The sequence below is a fragment of the Crocuta crocuta genome, unplaced genomic scaffold, assembly GCF_008692635.1.
Source record: "Crocuta crocuta isolate KB4526 unplaced genomic scaffold, BGI_CrCroc_1.0 scaffold561, whole genome shotgun sequence".
NCBI lineage: Eukaryota > Metazoa > Chordata > Mammalia > Carnivora > Hyaenidae > Crocuta > Crocuta crocuta.
The window spans coordinates 3,863,412-3,876,031 of NW_027530529.1; positions in this window are offsets into that span (position 1 = coordinate 3,863,412).

Sequence of the window (12,620 nt, forward strand, 5' to 3'; positions counted from 1 at the left end):
TTTTTTTTTTTTTTTTGATGATTTTGATGTTTAAAATGGAGACTGAGTGTTGTCCAGTATTCTTAAGTTCAGGAAGGCTGTGATATACCTTATGGAGAAAATACATGTGTTAGGTAAGCTTCATTCAGGCATTAGTTATAGCTCTGCTGACTGTGAGTTCAGAGTTAATAAATCAATGGTATATTCTAAATAAGGAGGTATCTTTAAGCAGATATATATATGGTTATGTATTGGTCAAATGGCAAAAATATTGTGATGCTCATAGGAACCTACCCTTATGTTTGTCCTAGGAACAACAATTCAGTATTTGCCAATTCAGTGTTCATAGCAAGTTTATGGAACATAACTAGTGCACATAACAGGAATCGGCTGTACTTGGTACATTTTTTCACTGGCGTCTAAGAATTCCCAAATGTGCCCTGTTTTCTTACATCACTGGTTCATCTGTCATTCATCCATCCACCTGACTGTTCATTAAATATTTATTTGTCTTTTTGCTAGACACTGCTTCGGATGAAGATGCAAGGACAAGTGAAAGAGGCATTATCCTTGTTTTTAGGAATCTCACAGTCTAGCAGTGAATGATATAAAATGGTAAATGTTAAAATGCAACAGATACAGCATTTATGGAAGTTCACAGGAGGGAAAGCAAACAGAGTAAGATGTCAGCTTTTTTCTGAATGAATAATAAATAAAAAATGGTTTGATGAAAGATAATGGCAGAAAGAAGGATGGTTCCTGAAGTATGAGAGAACTTGGCATGGGTAAAGAACTGAAAGAATTCTCATATAGCTGGAGGGTGGTAATTCAGAAAGAGATCAATATGGGGTAAAGCTAGAGCTATAGAAAGGACTTAGTATACTTTTTATTTATTTTTTTATTTATTTTTTTAATTTATTTTTGAGAGAGAGAGAGCACGAGCAGGGGAGGGGCAGAGAGAGAGGGAGACACAGAATACAAAACATGCTCTGGGCTCTGAGTTGCCAGCACAGAGCCCGATACAGGGTTGAACCCATGGACTGTGAGATCAGGACCTGAGCTGAAGTGGGACGCTCACAGGACTAAGTCACCGAGGCGCCCCAGGACTTAGTATACTTTTGTTAACAACCTACATCTCTGCATGGAAAACACGCCTTAAAACTGATGGTCCAGGTGTCTCGGGTACTCAGTCGGTTAAGTGTCCAACTCTTGATTTCAGCACAAGTCACGATCCACATTTCTTGGGACTGAGCCCTGTGTCTGCATTCCTGTTTGAGATTCTCTTTCTCCCTTGCTCTCTGCCCCTCCCCTGCTCTCTCTCTGAAAATAAATAAACAAATTTTAAAAAGTGATTGTGAAAAAGAGTAATAATAATAATCAATACATGATGGCTGAATGAATAAACTGAATTTTACATAAGCTACCAAAAAGGTAGATTATTAAAATGGATTTATTCAAAATCAGTAGCAGAGATATTTAAAAATATATATTTATATGCCATTAGTTAAGTTAGATGTTCATATGGTAAACTTAAAACTTTTGAAAGGTTAAAAATCAAAGCAAAACAAATAAGCAACCCAACAAACAAAACATTTATAAAGCATTTTGTATAACAGAATAACTCAGTTTAAAGAGTTTCTTGCCAATAGTTATTAATTTTCCATCAATGAGGTAAATTTAATTCACTATCAACACAGCTTTTCAAAGCACATAATCCCTTAGTGGTTTATGAAACATTAATACAGGTTTATCATATCACGAAATTGTCATTCTCATTTAAAATTCCAGAGTTGATGAGTTTTGTTTCCTGCTGCCCCTAACAAAACAATAAGAATAGGCTAATTCTTTTCTCTGGAATTTCATGAAATAGAAGTTTTTATCCTGTCAATTTTAATGTTAGTAGTTGTTGTATTTTTAATTTTTTTTTGTTTTATTTATTTCTGAGAGAGAGAGAGAGAAAGAGAGAGAGAGAAAGAGAGAGAGAGAGCGAGCATGAGCAGGGGAGGGTCAGAGAGAGAGACGGAGATACAGAATCCAAAACAGGCTCCAGGCTCTGAGCTGGCTGTCAGCACAGAGCCCGACGCGGGGCTCGAACCCACGAACGGTGAGATCATGACCAGAGCCGAAGTCGGATGCTTAGCCACCACGCAGGCGCCCTAGTTGTCGTACATTTTTTAAAATTTCTTTTAAATTTAAAGTTTTTCATATACTAATGACTTTTAGTCTGGCTAAATAGCTCTCAATGAAGAGACAGTCTTGTTTCTAAACATGTGAGATATTAACTATTTGCATTTGTGCTTTATTGAGCCCTCGTGGGTCACGAGACTTTTCTGTTGATGCTCATATCACCCGGCCTCTGAACACAGTTCTTTGTGACATTAAATGACAATTAAAATTTTTATCACTGATATTAAATCCACTATTAATAAATACTTAATAATAATAAATACTTATAATAATAAATAATAAATACTTAATAAACACTGAGAATATTGAAGGATATAACAAACTTGAAGGGATAAATGGATATCTATACTGAAAGGATCTATAACTACAGCCATATCTATTTATATGTCTCCATAGATAAAGATATAGATATAGATATATCCATATACTTTAAATATAAAAATAAATCTATTTCCTATATACTAGGAAGGAAGAAAAGATTACTCAAAGGAAGTAAGATTTATTCAAGGACTACCAGTCCTTGATTTTTCCTGAGTCTCTCAGGAAATTTAATTCATGTTTTGTGATTTAAATAGATATAAACACATGAAAGAAAGCATACATGATTAAATGAATTTTTGAATGTATATCATCATACTGCTTTATTTGGCAGAGTATGAGGGAAGATTAGTTTGTTTGTTTTTTTTATTGTGTGTTCCATGGCACAGTAATTTTACAGGAAGTTAATGGATCTTGCTTGAAAAAAGAGAGAAAAGGCTCTTTATAGGATCAGAAGATCTTTCAGAGAAATGCTGAGCTGGAGAGGAAAGATTGACCTTTACAAGATGCTGACCAGACCTGAAATATGAATAAAAACAGTAAGGAAAAAGAGATGGTTTTCATTTATATGGCAAAAATCAAAAAGAACGATGCTATTCAGCATTGCATGAAGGGGAAATGATTTCAAGAATTAGGGAATCCAGCAAAACTAAATGGGCCTTTATGTTTACCACTGCATTTTTATAATAGGTATTTTATAACACTGCAAGTTAAGAAATAACTAAACATTGGGCATGAGGATGTCCATTACATACATTGTTACAAATTAAAATGAAAAAAATGTGGGGGTCATAAAATAATTATGGAAACACAATCATTATGAAATATGTTGTTAAATATGGAAAAGTATATTACAGTATACATGAATATTTATGAATATATTAATAAGTTCAGATAGATAAGGACAAAATATTAATGTTCTTTCTGGATGGCTTAATAGTGATTCTATTTTATATTTATATACTATTTTATACAATCACATGATTTAAAATTTTTCTACAATGATTATTATTGTATATGTAAAACAAAATTTAATTAATAGCTATCACTATATTTTCTTATATGATCCTTTCTTACCTCCTCAAGTGACTTTAGTTTCGCTGCAAACTATCTGGAATATAGAAGTATTGTTTTATTGAAGTTAAGGGTGAGCTTCCAAAGGCTGTTTCAGCAGAAGAGGAAATTTATAAGGACTTCTACAAATTCAACCTTCAAATCTGGTTTCTAAACTACTTGTGGAAGGGTTCACTTAGGCATGCAATTACCCATCACAGGTCTAATTGTCCATTTGCATGCACAATTTAGAAAGGCACAGTTGAAATTTAGTCCTGGGCTCTCCAACACTAATTTTCTCCCTTGAAATTGACATTTCAAAGAACATCAGGTGGCTAAAACCCCAGATTTGTTATTTATTTCAACATGAAGAAAACTTTTTTTTCCATTCCAAGTTTAAGGTTTGGTTTAAAAATTAAAAGGTGAAAGGAAAAACACAAGCATGCAAAGGAATACTTTCCATCCACACTATCAAAAATAGACTCTTGTTTGCCTTGAAAAGAATTAAAATGTGATTGGTTATCCAATTAGCAAGTCTTGTCCATTCTTCTGAATGGAGAGGAAAAAGTATTTAACCATCTTTTAGGTTTGTGCCTCCTTTAATAAATATACGTATCTTCCTCTGTAAAAGTAGGAATAATTGTACATATTTCTTTGGATAGTTTTGAGAATTAGAATCAATAATGCATATAAAAAATTTACATAGTAGACTCTCAATATGAGTCATCTATTTGTTCCTGTTTTCTTATTTTCTGCACTTCAAGCCTTCACCTTCATGAGTAATAATATATAGAATTGACTTGTACCAGTAATGACTGAAAAGATGAGTAAGTGATAGAACAGAGACATTTCTTACTTGCCAAATCAGTTTTGTGGGTCTTAATTGAAGAGATTGGAAACAGATGTATTTATTAATTTGCTAGTTAGGCTCACTCACCGAGCTGTTTAAAATAGTGGTTATCAACAGCTGATATCAATGGGAAAGAAAAGGTGAAGTCCCTACTATCGAGCAGGGACTGTGAAAATCTAGCAATCAATCTTGCCTGCACCATATGCATTAAAGACAAAACCAAACAAACAAAATAAGAACTGTGGAGCCCCTTGGGAGTGTATTACCCACAAAGAAGGTGTCTGACTTCTGTGTGAATCATGGAGGGGTAAGGGGTGGTCTGACTAGCTGTTTTGGCAGTAAAGCAAAGGCCAAATCCTGCTGCCTCGTGGCTGGCCTGGACTCTCAGGGAAAAAGATATGCCTTCGTGTAGAGCAGCTCTAGGCACAGGAGAATGCAGTAGGATGATCTTAGATTTGTCCAAGAGAGCCAACTGGAGGGATACACACCCCTTGGCAGAGAGAAACTAGAAGACAACTATGCAGCCCTTGCTCTTTCAACTTTTATAGCTTTCCTTATTAATGTTGTCCCTGACTGAGGGAGAGGCTTCAACTCTAAAATTACTTTTTAAAACAAATATTATTTTAACATGTATTCATTTTTGAGAGAGAGAGACAGAGACAGAGACAGAGAGAGAGGGAGACACAGAATCCAAAGCAGGTTCCAAGCTCTGAGCTGTCAGCACAGAGCCCGACACCAGGCTCATAGCCATAGCGGTGAGATCATGGCCTGAGCCAAAGTCAGACGCTTAACCGACTGAACCACCCAGGCGCCCCAAGAGGCCTCAACTCTAAATCAAATAGAGTTTTTACTATTCCACGAGCTTAAGCATGTCTTAGTGAGTACCAGCCTATCAGACCTGTGGATGTCTGGAACATCACAAATATCAAGGCATGGATAGAAGGGAAGAAGGGAGGGAGAAAAAGAGAGGGAGGGAGGCAAGGAGGAAGGAAGGAAGGAGTTCATTAGTGTTTGTGAATATAGAAGCATACATATCCCTCCAAGAAACAGTAGGGCAAATTTCAGGAATGGGGGAATAATTTCTTTTACACTTACTCTTCCTACCTTCTTTTCAGATCATCCTTCATCCTGATCTTTGTATCTTTCTCCTACCTTTGTACAATCCCAGTAATTGATGTACAGGCCTCATAAGACATTATTTTTTTTTTAAGAAAGAGAGGAGGAGTGTGCACAGGGGAGGTGCAGAGCAAGAAGGAGAGATTCTTAAGCAGGCTCTACCGTCAGTGCAGAGCTGGACATGGGACTCGATCCCACAGCCCTGGGATCATAAGCTGAAATCAAGAGTGGACACTTAGGCAACTGAGCCACCAAGGTGCCCCAACAATATATATATATTTTTTTTTCATGGAGAAACTTCCTTTGTAAGGAATTATTATAATCTGATAGTAGTGAAGGGAGTAACATCAGATTTAAAAAGAGGCTTCTGCTCCTCTCCCTACCACCAGGGTATACTACTGCTTCTGTTTCCATTAGTCACAATATGCGGGTTAAGAAATACAAACCTGCACACAACACCTTACCTGAACAAGTGCTCTTGCATCTGTTATGACAAGGAGCTTCTATTGAAATCATTGAAGAGCTCACTGTTTAACTCCAATATTTAGTATAGATGGTAATGGTGAAGGATGCACTGATAAATTAATTCCTTAGTATGAGGATGGTGAACACAGTACCTGAGCAGGTTTTTGAATTTTAAAAAAATGTATATCAGATAGTATTATTGTCTTAGAAACCAACAGGTATCTTTTGAAGTATCCTAGTTATATTATCACTGGATGCCATCAATATTATTTCTTTTTTTTAATGTTTTTTTTTTTTTTTTAGTTTATTTCTGAGAAGAAAGAGAGACACCGTGAACAGGAAAGGGTCAGAGAGAGAGGGAGACACAGAATCTGCAGCAGGCTCCTGGCTCTGAGCTGTCAGAACAAAGCCTGACGCAGGGCTCGAACCCACGAACTATGAGATCATGACCTGAGATGAAGTTGGGTGCTTAACCGGCTAAGCCACCCAGGCACCCCCATCAATATTATTTCTGCATGAGTTTCCCATTGTCTCATGATCATTAAAACATGGATGAGTGCTTTTGTTGCTCTCTCAAGTTTGAAGATGTGTGATCAGCATTGTAGGGGAAAAGGAATATATGTGCTTAGCTGAGCAGGGATAGAATGAGTAACATTGGTTGCTCTCAGAATTTTGCCACATTCACAACCACCTTCTAAAGGATTCTTTTGCCGATTATGGGACAGTAGTCCTTCTTTAACTACAGATGACCATATTCTGTGTTTTTAATCCTTCCCATTGAGGTAGCCTCAGTCTCTTTGGCTTGTTCTTCTTCCTCTACTTAATTTCTGAATATTGAAAGACCTCTAAGCCTGGACCTCCGCATCATCTAAACTCCAATTCCACCATGTCTCTAGGTTATTTCTATCAATGCTGACTAATGGCATTTGTAAAGCCACTGGAGATATGAAATGATATAATATATTCAGTTCTGGTTTTATAGCTAATCTCAAGTCCAACATGCCTCTCAGGCATCTCCACTTAGGTATCTAATAGCCATTTCAAACTTACCACAAATAAAAAATTACTTTTGTATCTCTATCCCTTGGGAACACCCACCCCCAACTTTTTTCTCCTCCAGTGTTTCCATTCCAATGGCATAAGTATAAACTCAGTTACTTAAACCAAATATCTATTAATAGAGTGAATTATCTTAAATGCCTATTCTTCTTTTCTTTCTTTGCCTTATAATCTTAGCTACTTCAATAGCAAGTCCTGCTCAGTCCAAAATATATTGAGAATTCAACCACTTTTGTTAATTTTCACTTTTCTCCACCTACCCTTCCCAAAGCCATCATCATCTTTCTCCTATACTTCTGTAATACCTAACAGTTTCTTGCCTCCATTCCTATCCACAATCTAGCAATTAGACCTTTTAAAAACAGATCACAAACCAGAAAATCTCCACACCCATGACCTTTTCATAACATCCTCCAAAACAATCCTATCCATATTTGTTTTTCTTTATTTTTTTAATGTTTATTTATTTTTGAGAGAGAGACAGAGCACGAGCAGGGAAAGAGCAGAGAGAGAGGGAGACACAGAATCTGAAGCAGGACCCAGGCTCTGAGCTGTCAGCACAGCTCATGAACCATGAGATCACGAGCCAAAGTCGGACGTTTAACCAACTGAGTCACCCAGGTGCCCAATCCCATTCATATTTTAATTTTTTTTTGTTTGTTTGTTTCGTTTTGTTTTGTTTTTTATTTCTAGGAGACAGAGAGAGAGAGAGAGAGAGAGAGACAGCGTGCGCAGGGGAGGGTCAGAGAAAGAGAGAGAGTCACAGACTCTGAAACAGGCTCCAGGCTCTGAGCTGGCAGTCAGCACAGAGCCCGACGCGGGGCTCGAACCCACGAACTGCGAGATCATGACCTAAGCGAAAGTCGGACGCCCAACCGACTAAGCCACCCAGGTGCCCCCCATTCATATTTGTAACACAAGTGAATTCCTTAAAATGAGTAAAAGATCCTACACTGTTGGGACTTCAACTATACTTCTCACTGTATCACTCCCCTCTCTCTTCCCAGCTCAGCCTGCTTTGGGCACATGACTTTCTCTCCATTCCTATTTTAGAGACTATTCTTTCTGCTTAAAATGTTCTACTCCCATACACCAATAGTTTGATAACAAGTCCCTGTGTCATTTAGGTCTCAGCTCAAATGTTACCTTCTCTATAGATTCTATCTAATAACTCGGCACCAATTACCCTCTCTCTTTTCTCCATTGTACTTAACCACTCTGAAACTACTCCGTTCATTTACAAGTCCACTTGCTTGTTTTCTGTACTTCCCTACAAGTACGAAAGCTTTTTGCAGCACTTGGCATACTGCAGATACTCATTCACATGAATTTAGGAGATAATGTTTTAAATATTGTGGCCCACATACTAGCCATACTCATAAGTTATTTAATCAACTGAGAGGAGCTGCCGCAAAAATTCTACTTGAGTAAGTAACACTAAGAGCTATGAGTCAGAGACATAAGTACTTAGCATGCATTGACTCTTCAACCATTCTATAGATACTGTTTTATAGATGAACAAAGTGAGGCATAAGAGTATAAGTAAGTTGCCCAAGGTCACAGCACATCCCAGTACTCAGTTAAGCTGGACTTTGAACCAGGTTGTCTGGCTTCAGAGTCTGTACCGCTCACCATCATGCTGGACTGATGGCAGGAAGCACCCTTATTGGCCAGACAACCCAGAAGCAGTCTCTGGGATTATGAACTGAGAAGGGACAGAGAACCAATCATTATTAGAAATAGGCAGGTAACAGAGATGTGAAACAGCAGAGATATGCAAGATATGTACCAAAGAAACAACCAATTAACTCCCCCTCCCAAAAAAACCCCACAAAAACAGAGATCGGAGGCAGTTGGTTAGTAGCTTGGAGAAGCAGACAAACAGAATGATGTCACCTTTGCTTTAGATGCCACAATAAATATCCTGATCACTTGCTTCCTTAGATCTAAAATGACAGTTTAAGTGTCAGGAAAGGTCAGTTTCAAGCTATAGGTTATTTTTTGTTTGTTGTTTCCTCGTGATATCCCTGTTGTTGTTGTTATGATTGTTGTTATTTCTGCATTTTTTTCTATAAAAATTGCCAGTACTTGAGGTGATCTGTGGGGATCTCTGTTCCTTAAAAACAAAATGCCCCAATACAGCCAGAAATCATTACCTCAGAATTCCTAGGTAATGACCTCTTTCCACTCTCAATTAGATGCCAATGATTTTCTAAGGTGCCACTTACTAATGATGGGTCTGGTGGAAGATGGCTTATAGAAAGGCTTCTCCACTGAAGTCCTCCTGGGGGCAGAGGAGTGAATGGGTGCCCTTGGGATTTAAAGACACAGCACCTGCAGTAACCACTGCAGGAGAGAAGGAACATATTATTTTATAAATGTTCCTTCCTTATAAATGTAAGTATGCCATGCATACTATCTTATAAATCCATATGATTTTTGTATTCTTTCACAATATGAGCATGCTTGTTTTACAAAAAAAAAAAAAGTATATTCCATGGTTTTGAGGGCTACCTCACGCACTACCGCATACATTATTTTGAAAGGCACAACATTAAAGTGTAAGGCCTTTCAAAAAAAAAAAAAAAGTATGCAGCTTTAAAGGAGTCATCACAAAATGGAAAAAAAGGAACAAAGCCTTCAATATCTAAAAGCATTTGGTTATAATTGTGGAAATCTAAATAATGAAACTGCTATTTGCTGACATGAAGTTCTGACTTGGACACCTGTCAAAGAAATTCATACATCACATGAGCTGCAGGGGCATCCACAGGTGGCACTGTTGATTATTTCTAGATTTGTGTTCAGTCCAGTGGCTTTCAAACATTTTGTCACAATAAGAAATGCATTTTACATTTCAACCTAGTATATACATCCACACTCCCAAAGCCAAAGATCCATGAAATAATAGGGTATCTTATTATATATCATACTCTCTGTCTCATCATACTTTTATTTTCTGAGATGTGCTGGTCAGGACCCACTAAACAGATTCTACAGCCCAGGAATATGTTACACAGTTTGAAAGACTATGAAAGTCAATGATCTTTCCTGTGTCATACAAGGGCAACACATTTAAATATGGGAAGGGCACAAATGTGAATTGGACAACAGGGAAATCAAGCCTAACAGAGATCTACTGTATCCCCAAATGAAGTTTAGAACCTATGAGGTCACTATTTAAAGGATCAGACTTGTTTTTCCTCATAAGTGTCAACACCCGATTGAAGACCTACTTCTCTCTTGATGAGACTATATTCATTGTATCTCCTCTAACTGACCCTCAGATCTTGGGTTTCATCTCTTTATTATACAACCTAAGCACCATGACTTGGCTAACTCTTATTTTTTTCAATTTGAGAACTGGGGATGTTCACAAGAGAAATGTTTAAAACACCAGCTATCAGGATGCCTGGGTGGCTCAGTCCGTTAAGCGTCTGATTTTGGCTCAGGTCATGATCTCATGGTTTGTGAGTCTGAGCTCTGCGTTGGGCTCTGTGCTGACAGTTTGGAGCCTGGAGCCTGCTTCAGATCATATGTCTGCCTCTCTCTCTACCTCTCCCCTGCTTGCACTCTGTCTCTCTCTCTCTCTTTCAAAAATAAGTAAACATTTAAAAAAACTAAAAAAACACACACACCACTTTTTGTTCTGTCACTTATTATTTTTTAAAGTATATAAAGTCTAAAGTGAAGCCCTCCTCCCCCCATCCTCCTTTCTCATTACAACTTTTAGAAATAATTTTTGTTAACAGTTTGATACATAAACCTGTGACTTTGATTATTCATGCATAGATTACCCTATGTGTGGTATAGAGAGAGAAATAATTTCATTTTCATTTTATCTTTTTAATGGAATTTTATCACATTTACTTCCAAAGTGAGTTTTCAAAACAAAACATATATCTTCTGAGTTTAGTACATACACATGTACTCCACTGATATTTGTTGAATGACATTTAATTTTCATACCGTTCTTAACATTACCACATGGTACAATGACTCTCTTACTCATATACATATATATTTTTTATTTACTTATTTTGAAAAAGAATAAGTGTGAGTGAGAGAAGGGCAGAGAGAGAGAGGGAGGGAGAATCAGAAGCAGGCTCTGTGACTGTCAGCACATGACCCTATGTGGGGTTTGATCTCACAAACCATATGATCATGACCTGAACAGAAATCAAGAGTCTGTAGCTTAACCAACTGAGTTACTCAGGTACTCCATCCACATATATTTATTAAGCTCAAGATATTTTTGTTATAAAGTAGATTCCTAAAATTGAAGACTGGTATTTCAATTTTTAATTGAGGTTTCAAATCACCCTCCAAAACATTTTTACCAGTCTATGCTTTCACTCATATCATCTGGGAGTGCTCATTTTCCAGATCTTTGTTAACACTGATATTATCAACATTTAAAATTTTTGGTAAATTTTGTGGACAAAATGTGCATGTCTCATTATTATTTAATTTTGTATTTCCCTGAGTTTTGCAGTGAGTTTAAGCATCTTTTCATGTCATGTGCACTTTAGTTTTTTCTTTTCTGAATTACTGGCTGATATATGTTCCTCATTTTTGTATTTAGCTCTGCACTTTTCTAAAACTTTATTTATAGAAAAACACATGTGATAAAGTCCTGTGTCTATTCTATGTACTGCATTCTTTCCACAGCAGACCATTGTCTTTTAACATGTTTGGTGTTTAGCCACAGCAGAAGTAAGTTATATTTAAAGTTGTTTATAATTAGACATGCACTGAAATGAGTTGCTATTTGTTGATGATCACTGTGTTAGGCCACACTTAAGCTCCTCCACTTTAAAGTTATAGAAAAGCCATGGGGATTTTTTTAATATACTTTTCATGTAGTGTATTTTTTTTTTAAATTTATTTATTTGGGGGGAGGGGCAGAGAGAGTAGAAAGAATCCCAGGCAGGCTCTGCACTGTCAGCATAAACCCAATGCATGGCTTGATCTCACAAACTGTGAGACTATGACCTGTCCTGAAATTAGGAGTCAGACACTTAACTGACTAAGCCACCAAGGCGGCCCTAAAATAGTATATTTTTAAATGTAATAATACTCTTGGTATTTATTTTCGTATTTATTTTCATATAACTGGGCCAACTTCAAAAATTTCTGTTTTTGCTAGAAACCATCCATTTTAAACTTCAAATTTATTTGCATATTTATAGAAATAAAATTATCTTATAGTTATTTTAAGTCTATTTATTTATTTTGAGAGTGAGAGAGATAGTGCAGGAGGGAGAGAGAGAGAGAGAGAGAGAGAGAGAGAGAGAGAGAATTCCAGGGAGGCTCCACACTATCAGCACAGAGCCAGATGTGGAGCTTAAACTCATGAACACTGAGAACATGACCTGAGCCAAAACCAAGTCAAATGTTTAATGGACTGAGCCACCCAGGTGCCCCTCCTAGTTTTGCTTACTCTTACTCGTATCTATAGTGGTAACCCATACTTTTTTTCCCCTTATTACTACATATTTTTGCTTTTTAGAATTTTCTGAGTCTGGCTTACTAGACACTTACTGATTTTTTGGTTACCAAAACATATTTTACTTTTATCATTCTTACTTTT